The sequence below is a fragment of the Mobula hypostoma genome, chromosome 24 (assembly GCF_963921235.1).
Source record: "Mobula hypostoma chromosome 24, sMobHyp1.1, whole genome shotgun sequence".
Classification (NCBI taxonomy): Eukaryota; Metazoa; Chordata; class Chondrichthyes; order Myliobatiformes; family Myliobatidae; genus Mobula; species Mobula hypostoma.
In genome coordinates, this window is record NC_086120.1 from 38352751 (window position 1) to 38370234 (window position 17484).

The following is a 17484-nucleotide window of genomic DNA, read 5'->3' on the forward strand; positions in this document are numbered from 1 at the left end:
AAGGCGCAGAATGAAAGTCTGTGTGGGGCACCACTCCTCACACAGACATAGAGCAATGTGTGGTTAAGTACCTTGCTCAAGGACACAACACACTGCCTCAGCTAAGGCTGGAACTAGTGACCTTCAGATCACTAGACAAACGCCTTAACCACTTGGCCGCATGTACTTAGAGGAGCACGATAAAGTAGGCCAAAGTTGCAGGTTGAGTCAGCGGTAAGGAAGGTAAATGCAATGTTTGTATTCATTTCAAGAAGACTAGAATGTGAGACCAAGAATGTGATGCCGAGGTTTTATAAGGCATTGATCAGACTGACTTGGAGTATTGAGAGCAGTTCTGGGCAACTTATCTCAGGAAGGAGGTGCTGGCATTGGAGACGGTCCAGAAGGGGATCACAAGAATGATTCTGGGAAAGAAAAGGTTAATGTATGAAGAGCGCTTGATGGTTCTGGGCCTGTACTCACTATAGTTTAGAATAATGTGAGAGGATCTCATTAAAGCCTATCCAATATTGAAAGGCCTAGATAGAGTAGATGTGGAGAGGATGTTTCCTGTAGTAGGTGAGTCTAGAGCCAGGGACGCAGCCTCAGAATAAAGGCATGGCTATTTAGAACAGAGATGAGGAGGAATTTCTTTAACCAGAGTGTGGTGAATCTGTGGAATTCATTGCCACAGACCGTGGAGGTCAAATCATCGAGTATACTTAAAGCAGAGATTTGTAGGTTCTTGATAAGTCAGGACTCAAAGGTTAAGGGGAGAAACCAGGAGAAAGGAGTTGGGGTGGATAACAAAACAGACATGATGGAATGGCCGAGCAGACTCGATAGGCTGAGTGGCCTAATTCTGCTCCCATGTCTTATAGTCTTACCACGGGATGAGCCTCCCACACAGCTCCCCCACCCTACATGCCTCACCTACCACCAGGATTACCCACGTCATTAAAGTCAAAGTCATGTTTATTATCACATGCAAAAGTAACTGTGAAAGGGAAGTAGTTGGTGGTGGTTCAATTGTAACATGTAGAAGAAGCTCGGATAGGTACATGGATGTGAGAGTTATGGAGGGCTATGGTCCAGGAGGGGGTAGATGGAACTGGCATGCATGGACTAGATGGGCTGAATAGTGAGTTATTATGCTGTAGTGCTGTATGACTCTGACCCTTTGCCTACTCCGGCACAATGAAAAACTTACATGCAGCAGCACCACAGGCACATAGCGTCAGATGCAAAACATTCACCGAAAGTAACAAGATAAATTATACAAAATTATGCAAGAAGCAGATCAATTGTAAGAAAATAGATGTTAATTATAGAGCAAAGTGGTCACAGTGTTGCTACACGGAGTCTGACATTAAGTGAGTGGTCATGAGCTCAATTTTACACATGGTGCATATTCACGTTTACGACCCTCAGCTAATGTTTGTTATGGTCATTTAGTGAAATACAGTACCTGATCCATAATGGCCAAAACAAAACTATTTTGGTTACTCCCACTTCCCTCCTCTTAGTTCACAGTTCTGTAGACTCAGGAATATCAAATACTTATCTAGGTGCACTTTCAATATGATAGATTTTTGTGTCCTTACTGTTTGTAATCCTTCTTCATCATCTCATCTTTCTGCCAACTCTTTAAGTTATTGGACTCCCTAATAAGGGAAATATGTCCTTACTGTTCACTTTATCTAAGACATCTCAGAATATTACACATTTCAGAGAAGATCTCCCCTGAGCCTCAACTTTTCGGAAGAGATCAAATTCAGCCTTATCAGTCTCCTTTCTCAATAAATATACTCCATTCTTTTATCATTCTTATAAACCACATCTTCATCTTTTCTATTGTTATCATGTCCTTCCTGTAATGTGGCAACCAGAAAGTTACACAGAACCCTAGTTGTGGTTTAACAGGCAATAACTTCAAGCATGATCGCTCTGTTTCCATGTTCTGTGTCTCAGTTAATGAAACCTGGACATCTTCTCAATCATCATATCCACTTGTTCTGCCACTGTAAATTCAGCAACTTCTACTTCGAAGTGAGCGGACTGCTTTGCTGAGCATTGTCACTCTGTGTCACACCTCGCTCATGGATTGTTTGTCCCATTCCAATCAGTGAGGAGGCTACAAACATTCACCAGGACCACCAGACTCAAATGAACAGTTACCTTCCCCAAGCAGTAAAGCAGATCAACACCTTCACCCTCTAACCCACCCGCTCCACACCCCCAACCACTGCTACTTAATCATGTCCTCTCAGTCACCTTGTTTACAGACACTGCTCTTCCTAGCGTCACTTTAGGGATGTACAATCAATTTATGTATATAAGCAATCTATGATGCTGCCTGACCTTCTGAGTTCCTCCAGCATTTTGTGCGTGTTGCTTGGATTAGGATTAGGATTAGGAGGACACACAGTCCTCTTTTATTGTCATTTAGTAATACATGCATTAAGAAATGATACATTTTGTTTCTCCAGAATGATATCACAGAAACACAAGACAAACCAAGACTAAAAAAACTGACAAAAACCACATAATTATAACATGTAGTTACAACTGTGCAAAGCAATATCGTAATTTGGTAGAAGAACAGACCATGGGCCTGGTAAAAAGTCTCAAAGTCTCTCGAAAGTCCCATCATCTCACGCAGGTGGAGCTTCCAGTGCCTCAAACTTGCCGATGCAGCATCCTGGAAGCCCCCGACCACAGTCCGACTCCAAGTCCATCTGAAAGTTTGAGCCTCCGACCAGCTGTCCGACACCGAGCACCGAGCACCATCTCTGCTGAGCGCTTCGACCCCGGCCCCGGCAACAGGCAATAGGCAAAACCGAGGATTTGGGGCCTTCCCCTCCGGAGATTCTCGATTGCACAGTAGAAGCAGCAGCGAAGCGGGCATTTCAGAAGTTTCTCCAGATGTTCCTCTGTGCTTCTCACGTCCGTCTCCATCAAATCAGGATTGTGCACGGCCCCTATTTTAACAAATACGATATCATTCGGAGTGGCTGCATGCACTGCGTCGCGCCACCACCTTCTCCTCCCCTCCCTTTTCCAGCATCTGCAGATTTTCTCGTCTATATAAGCAATCTTATATTTTTATATTTAATGTGTTATCTTGTGCTGCATTGGATCCAGAGTAACAATTATTCTGTTCTCCTTTGCACCTGTATACTGGAAATGACATTAAGCAATTTTACTTCCTTGTGTGCTGTGGCCGTCTGGGTCCCAGGTATTTTAGTTCTCCTCCGCATTCTCACACCTACAGCCTGCTCTTTTACCATGTACAGTGGTGCCAGACAGCTTGTGAACCCTGTAGAATTTTCTCTATTTTTGCATATTTATGACCTAAAATATGATCAGATCATTGCACAAGTCCTAAAACTAGATAAAGAGCACTCAATTAAATAAATAACACAAAAAAATTATACTCTTTCATTTATTTATTGAGAAAAATGATCCAATATTGCACGTATTTGTTGTAAAAAGTAAGTGACCCTTTGCTTTCAGTAACTGGTGTGACCCCCTTGTACAGCAATAACTTCAACCAACCATTTCTGGTAACTGTTGATCAGTCCTGCTCTTCGGTTTGGAGGAATTTTAGGGCATTCCTCCTTACAAATTTACTTCAACTCTGGGATGTTGGTGGGTTTCTTTGCATGAACTGCTTGCTTCAGGTCCTTTCACAACATTTCTATAGGATTAAGGTCAGGACTTTGACTCGGCCATTCCAAAACACAAATCTTCTTCTTTTTTAATCATTCTGTTGTTGATTTCCCCTTGTATTTTGGATCATTATATTATTGCATTACTGTATCCAATTTCTAGTAAGGTTCAGGCGATGGACTGCTACCCTAATATTCTCCTGTAAAGTGATACAATTTTGAATTCATTGTTCCTTCAATGATTGCAAGCTGTCCAGGCCCTGAGGCAGCAAAGCACCCCAAACCATGATGCTCCTTCCATCATGCTTCACAATTGGGATGAGGTTTTGGTGGAGTGTGCAGTGCCCTTTTCCCTCCAAACGTAGCAATGTGTATTTCTGCCAAAAAGTTCAACTTTTGTCTCATCTGTCCTCAGAATATTGTCCCAGAAGTGTTGCAGAACATACAGGTAGTCTTTTGCCAACTTGAGAAGAGCAACAATGCTTTTTTTGGAGAGGGTGGTTTCCTCCATGATGTTCATTGTTCAATGTTTTTTTTTACAGTGGACGCATGAAAAGAGATTTTAGCAAAGTCTCGAGATTTCTGTAGGTATTTTTTTTGTTACCATAGGGTTCCTTCTCACTTCCTTCAGTATTGCATGTTGTGCTCTTGATGTGATCATTGCAGGGCACCCACTCCTAGGGAGAGTAGTAACAGTACTGAGTTTCCTCCACTGTACACAATTTCTCTTAGTGTGGACTGATGAACACTCAGGTCTTTAGAAATGCTTTTTCCAGCTTCATGCATCTTTACAATTCTTCTTCTAAGGTCCTCTGAAATATGTTTTGATTGCAGCATGATGCACTTAATAGATCTTTCTTGGGAAGAATAGACTTAGTGTGTCTTTTTTATAGGACAGGGCACCTCTGCAACCTACACTTCCAATCTCATCTCATTGATTAGAACACCTCACTCCAAATAGCTTTTGTAGAAGGCATTATCCCAGAGGTTCACCTGATTTTCCCAACAAATACATGTAATATTGATAATCTTTCTGAATAACTAAATGAGCAAATATAATGTTTTTGTGTTATTTATTTATTGGGTTCTCTTTACAGTATCTAGGTTTAGAACTTGCATGAAGATCTGATCACATTTTAGGTCACATTTATGCAGAAATAGAGAAAATTCTACAGTGGTGCTAGTTTGTGAAAATTCACAAACTAGCACCACTGTAGATCTTCCTTCCCAATCCTGATGAAGGGTCTCAGCCCGAAATATCAACTTTTATTCCACTCCATGGTTGCTCCTGCATTCTGCGTGTATTCCTTAAGATTTCCAGCATCTGCAGAATCTCTTGTACCTGCCACATTCGGAGATCTGTGGACCTGCACTCCAAAACTGTTCTGATCTTTCACACTTCACACCCACAGCATACTATATTTTGATTACTTCGCATAACAGACACTGATGCTTTCTCGTATATTAAATCCAGGACGCTCTGCGATGCGGCATATGCACAGTAAATATTTGTGGATTGTAGTTTCTATAGGTTTCTTTGTATCATTGCAAGCAAGCAAGAAAACAGAAGTAGAGCTATTGATCAGAACCTCCTCAGCTGAAGGCAACAATGTTCAATTAAACTAGAGTCCTACAACAATATACAGAAGTCGTATTGCATATTACATTCAATCCTTAACGTTACACATACAGTTATACACATCACAGATTGTCTTTCCAAGACCAGCAGTCTACACAATTATTCATCAGTACCCAATTAAAATGATTTGCTCTTTTGAGTCTGGAAGAAGTTTGTGATAGCCTAATTCAAATACGTTAAAATATCCAAGGTCCCATTAACTATTTTTTTGTAATTTATTTTTTTATTGAAGTTCATCATCAAACAAAACTTTCCATAATAATTCACACTTCATCTAATAGCTAAAATAAGGCAGTTATATTTTAAATTACACAATGTTGTTGATGTAAAAATGATACACTCCTTCAGACGTACAGTACTGTGCAAATGTACTAGGCACATATAGCTAGGGTGCCTAAGACTTCTGCACAATCCTATAGTAATTTTATGTATTGCACTGTACTGCTGCCGCAAAAAGAAATTCATGACATATGTGAGTGATGATGAATATGGTTCTGATATGGGACTCCGCTGTGAACTGAGAGTGGGAAGGGGAAATGAAGGTTGGGAAAAGAGGAAGGGAGAGTGAAGGGAGCAGGAAGCACCAGAAAAACATCTCTGTAATGATCAATAAACCAGTTGTTTGGAATCAAATGACTTTGCCTGGTGTCTCAGTGTGGGGAGAGTCTACACCTGCGGGACCCCCTCCACACCTGGCACTCCTTCTCTGTCACGTGTCCCACACCCCTCAAACGACACTCCACTCTCGCTATTCCAGCCAGATTTATGAAATCACTCTCTGCTCCAAATACAGTACTGTGAAAAAGTCTTAGGCAGCCAAGCTATATATATATGTGCCCAAGTCTTCTGCGCAGTACCAGAAATCTGCTTTATGAAATAACATTAGAGCCCATCTTTTCTTTTGGGAAGTGAATTATTCAGTTCAAACTCTAACTTAACCTCATCCATCGAGTCAGGTATTAGAAAAGATCATCTTCTCCCACATACATAGACAAGACCATAAAGGGTTGATTGCCTTTCTAAACTGATTTTATTCACTGCCAATGTTTCACAAGGACCATCTAGTCTGAGGTGATTATAAAGGGGTATGTCAGTATGGTGGTTAAATCACTCGACTAGACCAATGGTCTAAGTGACAAGAATGGCAGTTTGCAAGTTTAAGTTCAAGTATTACAATAAATCTGGAATTTAAAAGCTGGTATTAGTAATAATGACCAAGAAACTACCTGATTAATTTAAAATCCACATCATTAATACAATCATTAATACATTGCCCCCCTCCTCAGACACTCTCCCTTATAACCACAAAAGGCGTTGCACCTTTTGTTACAAATCTGTGGCAGGCTGGAGATTCATTTCTACCAAAGGAGGTGTAAGGCGTTCTTTCCCTTCACTAGTCTGCAGGTCACCCTTGGGTAAGGGTTAGCAACTGCTTAGAACCCCCACCCCCCCACCCCCCCACCCCCGATCAGGGTCACATCTGCACTCAGAGGGTCGTGAGAGCGTGGAACGAGCTGCCAGCACAAACGATGCATGCGAGCTCAATTTCAATGTTTAAGAGAAGTTTGGATAAGTACATGGCAGAATATAGTATTTATGGTAAGACTCTTGGCAGTGTGGAGGATCAGAGGGATCTTGGGGTCCGAGTCCAATGGACACTCAAAAGCTGCTGTGCAGGTTGACTCTGTGGTTAAGAAGGCATACAGTGCATTGGCCTTCATCAATTGTGGTATTGAGTTTAAGAGCTGAGAGGTTATGTTGCAGCTACATAGGACCCTGGTCAGACCCCACTTGGAGTACTGTGCTCAATTCTGGTCGCCTCACTATAGGAAGATGTGGAAACCATAGAAAGGGTGCAGAGGAGATTTATAAAGATGTTGGATTGGGGAGCATGCCTTATGAGAACAGGTTGAGTGAACTCGGCCTTTTCTCCTTGGATCGACGGAGGATGAGAGGTGACTTGATAGAGGTGTATAAGATACTGAGAAGCATTGATCGTGTGGATAGTCAGAGGCTTTTCCTCAGGGCTGAAATGGCTAGCACGAGAAGGCATAGTTTTAAGGTGCTTGGAAGTAGGTACAGAGGAGATGTCAGGGGTAAGTTTTTTCCACAGAGAGTGGTGAGTGCGCGGAATGGGCCGCCGGCGACGGTGGTGGAGGTGGAAATGATAGGTCTTTTAAGAGACTCCTGGATGGCTACATGGAGCTTAGAAAAATAGAGGGCTATGGGTGAAGCCTAGGTAGTTCTAAGCTAGGGACATATTTGGCATCCTCTGTGGCTGACTGGATCTCCCAGTGGCCAGTCATTATAATTCTTCTCTTCATTCTCACTTCTCCAGCCTCCTCTACTACCAAGTTAAGGCTAAACACAAATTAGAGGAACAGCACCTCATATTGCACTAGGCTAGTCTCCAACTTGGCAGCGTGAACATTGAATTCTTAACTTCCTTTAACTGCTCCCCATCTGTCCCTTTACCTGTTTCTCTTTTCTCTCTTCTCCTGATCCAGCTGGCCTTCATCACCCTATCTCTTGTCCCTCCCCCACCCAAACAGTCTAGATGAAAGGTCTCCACCTGAGATGTTGACTGCCCATTTCTCTCCATAGATGCTGCCTGACCTACCGACTTCTTCCAGCATTTTGAGTATTGTTCCAATTCTATCATCGCCAGTTGGTTTAACTTCGCTGTGAAATGCCTACAATTCATCCCATTCAACAGGCAATAAAGCCATAAGATCGAAAGCATCTTTACCCAATTCTAGATCTAATATTGCCACTCTAAGGGGCGACAGTCTAAGATGGCATGACTACTAGCTCAATGGCTTTACAGAACCAGCTGTAAGATCTGGTTCGATTCCATCACTGTCTGTATGTTCTCACCATAACTACATGGGTTTCCTCCCATGTTCCAAAGATGTACAGTTAGGATTCGTGGGTTGTGGACGTGCTATGTTGCCAGCAAAAACATAGTGACATTTGCGGTCTGCCCAGCACAACCTTGGCTGATTTGAATATGATTTAGGTGACACATGTGACAAATAAAACTAATATTTCATACATTTATAATGATTGTGCAGGCCACTTCCTTACTGGTATGAAGTACTGAACTATGCTGGCTTATTTTGATCTCTGGGTGGACAACAAATACTGGTCATCCTGAGAATTAGTAAATAAAAATATAACTCCAAACTATGTCAGTAACCCACTGACAACAAAGTGATGATAATTTGCTCATTATACATAATATTATTGAGAGTGGATTTGAGTACAAGATGTGATTTGGTTTACTCAATGAAGCAGCTTTTCACCTGTGCACAAATGATCACCATTACAGGAAAGGAAATTTAAGCAGCTTTTACATTGCTATTTTGCTTTTTGTTGCATTCCATTAAATAGCAAAACTGCACTGTAAGCCATCAATAATCAAACATGGTTGTAAATTCAAACACATCAGCAGAACATTATGTTCTGCAAGCAATTTAGATTATATATATTGTGGCACTACAGGAGCTGATCGACAGCTCACCACCGCATTGTTAGCTGTCAGCGCTTTCTCTTGTTCTTGTTTTTAAATGTATTTGCGGTGTGCATGTTCAGTGGAATTACAGTGAGGTGTTCAAGTTCATTTATTGTTACATTTTAGCTCGGCTTATATAGTTATTCGCTGGTGTGTTTGTGGGCCACTCTGAATATAACTGAGGTGTGTAATAATCACCTCCCCAGTCTGTCTGTGACTGAGTTAGTTCTCATCGAGCTCTTGCACTTTGTCTGTTATTGTGCTTGATGCGATAAAAAAAGCAGTTAAGAAAAACAAGCTTTTCTCATCTGTCATCGTGGACCGAATGCGCACCACAATATAAAAGTACAAAAAACAACTCCCAGGCACATTGATTCTGGGTCCAGGCACACAGTGTATCGATGCGACAAGGCCTGGGTATTTGAGCAAGGAATGACCCGATGTTTGGATGATTTAAACTCTGGGCCGGATGGATTGAAGAGGCAGGGTGTCAGAACCAGAGGCAAGGGTCGGGCCAGTTCAGCTCACTGCTCTGCGATATTTATTCCACTCTTCGCTGTACTGAGGCTGTAGGCCTTCTCTGGCTGTTCCAGGCTTCACGCCTGCAGGGTCTGAGATGTTTACTTGTGTCCGAAGGCTCACTTTCATTCTAAATGCTATTTGCTTACTTTTACTGCTGGAACGATTTGTGTTTTCTATTCTCTCTGCGCATTGGGTGTTTATCAGTCTTATTTTTAATTGGTTTTTTTGGTTCTCTTGTTTTGCAAGGAGACAAATCTGAAGGTTGTATAATGTATACATACTTAGATAATAAACGTAATTTGAACTTTGAACTTATCGAGGTTATTACCATGCTCTTATATTTCTTTTCTTGAGCTTCTCTTCCGCTAAAGTAATACTTCATGTTCAAGAAAGAAATTCAGTGGCTGGAGAGTTTCATGACAGTCCACCCCACCTCTTTTAAGGAATTGTATTTATCCCTGAGGTTTACTCCCATTACTTTCTCTCTTGGTGGGCAGTATCTCAAGGTCAAGGACTACTCGTTATCGTTTTACTCCTCAGGGCTTCAATGTAGCCAGTGAGGCCAATGCGTATCCTTAAACTCTGTCATATTGACACTTGAAGAATTGGTGGGTTGGGCATTTAGGACATCCTGAGCTCCATTCTCTGTTTTCTCTCAGTCCCATCTCCGGTGACCTGTCCTGGGCCCAGCACATCGATGCAATCAATAAAAATGCCTCAGCTTTCTTAGAAGCTTAAGGAAATTTGGCATGTCACCAAATATTTCGGCAAACATCCGCAGATGTACTGTTGAAAGCATCTCGACTGGTTGCATTACAGCACAGGAATGCAAGAGGTTGTGGGGAGTAGTTGTCACAGCCCTGTCCATCACTGAAACAGCCCCCCTACCAACGACAGCATCCTTAGGGGGTAACACACACAAGTTACTGCAGGAACTCGCAAGTGTGAGGGTGGGGCGCCGTCAATAACCAATCAATGTTTCAAGCCTGCCCCTTCATCAGGACTGGACAAAAAAGTGGAAGAAGCCAGAATAAGTATGTTGGGGAGAGGGAAGGCCAAGGAGTACAAACTGCCAGGTGATAGGTGAGACCAGGTTACAGGGGAAGGTCAAGAAGGTAGCATTTATAATCAAGAACTTCCACCATTCAGGTTTTGCCCCTTTATAAAAAAACTTACTTTTGCCATCAGGTAGGAAGAAGCCTGAAGTCCCACCACATTCAGGAACAGCTCTCAATCATCAGGATCTCGAAGTGATCTGCACAATCTTAACCCTACCTAAGCAACACAGCACTATAGCCCACCTCCTGAACTGTCATGGACTTGCTTCTGATTGTTTCATTCAGTGTTTTCAGTAGGATCTTCACCGTCTTCGCCTCTTTTTCTCATTGCTGTCCTGTACAATTTGTATTCTGTTTGTTATCTGCAACAATCTGCCTGTGATGCTGCTTCAAACCAACTTTTAATTCTACCTGTACCTCACTGTACAATAAACTCAACTTGGCACTTGAGATGCTAAATCTCTTCCTGGATGCTCCTTCCCAATTCTGAGGTAGGACGGGCTTGGATTCCCATGAAGCATTCCTTGTGGTTCTCCATGGAGATTGTCCTGGAAGTGTATGTTCTCTGCAATTTCTGTTGCTGTGACAATGCTCAGAATAGAACGCTTGTTTCAGAATTTGTTGGCAAGTATAAAGACAATGGCGTCCATTCTCTTAATATGATTAAGTGTGACTCATTCTCTAAGTCAAACTCAAATTTTTTTTATCAGAGTACATACATGTCACCTCATAGTCCTGAGAATCTCTTTCTGTGGGCATACTTAGCAGATTTACAGAACAGTAGCTGTAAATAGGATCTATAGCGAACAAACTGTACAAAAACCCGATATGAATAAATAGCAATAAATAGTGAGCATGAAATAACAAGATAAAAGGGTTCTTAAATGCGTGTGGCTATCCCCTTTTGTTCAGGAGCCTGTTGGTTGAGGGGTAGTAACTGTTCTCGAACCTGGTGGTGCGAGTCCTGAGACTCTTGTACCTTCTATGTGATCTTAGCAGTGAGAAAAGAGCGTAGCCTGGATGGTGAGGATCTTTGATAATGGCCACTGCTTTCCTACGGCAAGATTTCATGTAGATGTGCCCAATGGTTGGGAGGGTTTTACCCGTGACATACTGGGCTGAGTCCACTACCTGTCGTAGGATTTTCTGCTCAAAGGCATTGGTGTTCCCATTCTAGGCTGTAATGCAACCAATCAGCACACTTTCCATCACACATCTATAGAGGTTTGCCAAGGTTTTTGATGGCATGCTGAACCTCCGCGAAGTCCTGAGGAAGTAGAGGTGCTGTTGTGCTTTCTTCACTCATTCGTTGGCTCAGTTACCCTCAGAATGGAGTTAGAGGGTCTGATGGAGACAGCGTTGATGATACATCCCGTGCTGTAGTCTGACAATTTCAAGGCCTGCAAAAGGGCAAAGTTTGCTGCAGGTTGGCAGACTCTGAGTTTGCGACTGGATTTGAGATCTTGCTCTTAGAACACAACACCAAGTGTAAGTTTTTGAAAGCAAAGATTAATAGAGAGACTTGCTTTATTACAGGAGTTTATTGTAGTTCTCCTGTACAATCATGATCTGCATTTACAAAGAAACTTTAACAACCTCAGGATGTGCCAAATTACAAAACAGTTGAAAAAGAACTTTTGTGGAGTAGTGAATCTTATACAGTAACCACAGCAACCAGTTTGTCCTCGACGCAATACCATCCAAATATACGGTATGAATTCAGAAGATGAGCAGGCAATTTGAACCCTCGAATTTGTTCGTTTATTCAATGCCTTCTGATGATAAACTGCCCACCACTGGTAATCCCTTCATGTGTTTGCTTATAAAGGACCCATTTTTCTCTGCCTTAAAAATATCCAAAGACTCATTTGGGGAAGAGCATGTCAAGCACTCACATCCTTTGAGAAAATGTTTGTTGTCCTGTCACCGGCACAAAATGGATAACTCATTTTTTAAACAGTGATCACCAGCTACAATCTAACATTAACCAGATGATCTGTTGTGGTTGTGCATGTTTAGTGTTGATTAGTTTACCAGAGAAAACTCCTCACTTTATTCAATTGAAGAGGCACACAGGAGTGAGGTGGATCAGCTGGTTGAGTCACGTCGCAAAGACAACCTTGCTCTCAACATCAGTAAAACCAAGGAACTGATTACGGATTTCAGGAAGGGGAAGAAAGGAGAAGACATATCAGTCCTCATCGAGGGATCAGCAGAGGAAAGGGAGAGCAGCTTCAAGTTCCCAGATGTCAACATCTCTGAAAATTTATTCAGGGTCAAAATATTGAGGCAATTGCAAAGAAGCCACGTCAGCGGCTGTATTTCATTATGAGCTTGAGGAGATTTGGTCTGTCACCAAAGACTCGAGCAAATTTCTACGGATGTGCCGTGGAGAGCGTTCTGAGTGGTTGCATCATCCCCGTTATGGAGGTATCAATACACGCGATCAGAAAAAGCTGCAGAGGGTTGTAAACTAAGTCATTTCCATTACGGGCATTAGCCTTCCCACTATCAAGGACATCTTCAATAGGCGATGCCTTAAGAAGGCAGCATCCATCACTTATAGGATGTGCCCTATTCTCATTGCTACCAACATGGAAGAGATACAGGATCCTGAAGACAACACACACTCAATGTTTTAGGAACAGCATTTTACCCTCTGCCATCAGATTTCTGAACACACTTTTTGCTCCCTTATTTATTTTTAGAATACTTTTTATTGTAACTTATAGTATTTTTTCATGTCCTGCTGCCACAAAATGACATATTTAATGACAAAGTCAATGATAGTAAACCTGATTTGGATTCTGAATTGGCCTTCCATTTCACTTGAAAGAATAGCAGGGACTTTGGTCGAATACCTTGCATCACCTTCTTGGTGCTTCCGCAGAGAATTAACCAAAGTTTTGTGCAAGTATGCTAGCAGAAAATTGGAAAAATATTATGTCGAATACTCCTACAAAATATAATAGGTCTGAGGAATAACCTTGAGCAATTTTTGCATGGATCACACAGCATATGCATGCCAAATAACAATATAAAACAAATCCGATAACTGCATTATAAACCATATCTCTTATACTTGAATGAAGTCCAAACTGATGCAATAAGTGCACCTATGGCCAAGTTTCAGAAGCATTTCCTGGCAGTGGGATGGCAATCATTTTGTATGAATTTTATTACAGAAATGTTAGTTAAAATGTGATACCAAATAGATATGTTTAATTGTAATGAAAAGTGTTGGAAATGAAGAATAAAGATCTATGAAACTACCCTATAATGATTACCATAAAATATTTCAAAACTGAATAGCTAAGAAGTTCCACGTAAAATTAAGTGCTGAAGGATTTAATGATAAATACTGAAGCTTTTTTTTCAAAACGTTGCCTCAGGTCCTTAAAGGTGGAGTGTAAAACAGGCAGGAAATGCATTTCATGTGGCTCAGTGCTTCATTCTGCTTGTCAAAGTGCTCTTACCGCTCGCGTTAAAGAGGAATTACTGTCTGCTTAGAGTCAAAACTTTATGGTCAGAAGAAAATTTGGCACAAGAATCTATTGGAACAAACATTGTCTATGAGTAATTGTACGTTCAATAGGTACTGAACAATTTGAAGACTAAAGGCTGGGTAATGGCGTTGATAAATAAGAAAGCAAATCAATATATCTCAATGGAGGGCCAATATAAGATTATTATTTCTCAATGACAAACGTAGAAACTCTTAGACAGTCACTTTGCCCTAATGCAGCCCAACATTTTGTCAGCTTGTTCCAGGCAAATCAAGAAATTAAATAAAGTAAGTTTAATGGAATAAAATGCAACTGGAAAGAGTAAATCTGTTTTACTTACTTTACAGAAATGTTCACTCATCGGGTATTTCAGTTCATTAAATTCTTTGTTTATCTTTGAAACCTCCGTTTGTTTCATCTTTGATCCACTAGTATGTTAATTACCTTTCTAAAGATTTAAAAATGAATTCCTTCTGTTAAGGGGTCACTATGTTATAGTAAAGTAAAGAGGAATTGCCTGTCTTCTTATAGTGGCCATCTTTCTGCACTTCTGCTAAAATTATTGAACTTTGACTTGTAGGTGACAGAAACGGACAATAATTCTTGAAGACAGGCTTGAATGATGGCACAGTAACACGTTTACAAAAGGATCCTGGAATCTTGGCCAGTTTATGTTCAGAGTTCCCGAAAGTTTCACTTGTTTTTTCTTCTCTTTTTCATGGCCCATCCTATGTTTTCAATTAGCACCTTATGTTAATTGGATCCGTTCCCTCAGGGCACTACTGGTATCTCACTTTCTCCCATCATTGATGATATATTTGAAGCATGACATTTATGGCTTGAGTCCAGGGCTGTTAGAAAAAAGTCATTTACTCTGGGTCACCGCGAAAGCTAGCCACAGTAGCCGACTCCACATACTTGTTTGATGTGGATGTTATCAGTAACACCATTTTCTACTTCATTCCAATCATTAAATAGTAGCTAATGTTGGGGGCAGGGCATCCTCAAATTTTTCAGCCTTTTGCATAATCTATCGAAACGTATAAACCTCATTTCCATTTTTATCTTGCCTTTCTCTCTCTTCATCAAATTTGATTAAGAAGGAGCAAGGCACAATGTTAAATTTGTAAAGGCTGAAGTTATACTACATTATACATACAATTATAATACATTACTATAAAGTGCTACTATATATAGCACTTTATAATAACAGGCTGCCTTAATCTACATAATCACACTTTTATTGCTCGACTTTTGCACCAACGAAAACAAAATAACATAAAGAAATAGGGATATGCAATATTATGAGTGATGTAAATAGGATAAATGCAAGCAGGCTTTTTCCACAGAGATTGGGTGTGACTAGAAATAGAAGCTGTGGTTAAGGGTGAAAGGTGAAATGCTTAAGGGAAACTTCTTCACTCAGAGAATGATGAGAGTGTGGAACAAGGTGCCAAGTGGTGGATGAGGGGATCGATTTCAACATTTAAGAGGAACTTGGATAGGTACATGCCGAAGGGTTTCAGTCCAAAACGCCGACTGTACTTTTTTCCATAGATGGTGCCTGGTCTGCTGAGTTCCTCTTGCATTTTGTGTGTGTTGCTTGGATAGGTACATGGATGGGGTGGGGGGGTGGGGTGCGGTTGTGGAGTGCTATGGTCTGTGTGTAGGTATGGGACCAGGTGGATTAATAGGCCAGCATGGACTAAATGGGCTGAAGGGTCTGTTTCAGTGCTGTAGTACTCTATAACTCTACTTATTTATGTTCAATGTATGCGTCTATAATAATACCATGCGCAATCATTCACTAACAAATGTAAGTGACCCATGAGCAAACTCAGTGAATGTGACCTGCATGTTTCTTTATTTTGGTCATACCACGTTACTGGACCTTGACGTAATCTGGAATTCTGAATAATAGAAGGGGACTGGAGGCTGAAGTTTCTTAAGGTGTTTTTGGGAATGAGATTTGTTCTTAGCAAGGACTGTCTGAAATCATTCCAATCTATTTTACTCCCATCCATTCCCTCCTAAGCATTTTCCATCTGATGGAGATAGTAGTGATCTTAAAGCTTTTTGCTGGAAAGATCAGGCTCGATAGAAGCTTCATCTTGCTCTCTCTATCCCTCTCTTTATTTGGGAGAAAGGGGAAGGTATACAGTAATTGGTAGGACACTCAACCTCATTGATGTTCACTGGGGCTTTGAGGTCTAAGTCCAAAGCTCCCTGAAAGTGGCCATGCAAATAGATATCATGGTGTAGAAGACAAATGCTTTCATTGGTCAAGGCATTGAATATAAGAGAATGGAAGTCATGTTGCAGTTATATAAATCATTCGTTTGTGGTTCCCATCCTGGGGTCCATGGACCCCTCGGTTTATGGTTGGGGTCCATGGTACAAAAAAGGTTGGAACTCCCTGGCTGGGCTGCATTTTGAGTGCTGTGTGCAATTCTGGTCACCCCATTATAGGAAAGCTGTGTAGATTTTGGAAATGGCACTGAAGAGGTTTACCAGGGTTTCTGCTGGGATTAGAGGGTATGAACTATATAGAGAGGTTGGAGGAACTTGGGTTGTTTTCTTTGGAGTGTCAGAGGCTGAGACAAGATAGGGTATAAAACTATGAGAGGCATTGATAGGATAGACAGTCAGAATCCATTTCCCAGAGGGAGGAAATGCCAAGTACCAGAGGACATGCATTTAATGTGAGACAACAGGAATTCTGCAGATGCTGGAAATTCAAGCAACACACATAAAAGTTGCTGGTGAACGCAGCAGACCAGGCAGCATCTCTAGGAAGAGGTGCAGATAATGTGAGAGGCGAGTTTTTTTTACACACCAAGAGTGGTATGTGCATGGAATGAGCTGCTAGGGGTAATGATGGAAGCTGAAGTGATAGCAAACTTTAAAAGGTTCTTTAAATGAACTTTAAGAGAACTTTAAAATAGATACCTGAATATAAGGCCATAAATGAAAGAGATAGGTAAGATAGAGGCAGGAAAATTGCACCCTAGGGGATTAGAACTAGGGGACATAGCCTCAAGATTTGGGGGAAGTTGATTTAGGACAGAGATGAGGAGGAACTGCTTTTCCCAGAGAGTGGTGAATCTGTGGAATTCTCTGCCCAATGGAGGCTAATTCAGTAAATATATTTAAGACACAGTTGGATAGATCTTTGCATAGTAGGGGAATTAAGGGTTATGGGGAAAAGGCAGGTAGGTGGAGATGAGTCCATGGCCAGATCAGCCATCATCTTATGAATGCCGGAGCGGGCTCGACAGGCCAGATGGCCTACTCCTGCTCCTGCTTCTTAAGTTCTTATGTTCTTATAAGGCCATAAGACATAAGAGCCATTGGGCCCCTCAAGTCTGTTCCGTGCCATTTCACCATGGCTGATCCATTTTTTCTCAACCCCATTCCCCATAATCTTCCATGCCTTGCCAAATCAAGAACATACAGGGAATGAAGGGATATGGATCAAGTACAGGCAGAAGAGATTGAGTTTATACGGCATCAGTGCAGCTCAGATATTGTGGTCTAAATGGCCTGTTCCTCGGCTGAATATGTCCCATGTTCTATTTCAGCTCAATTGATTTTC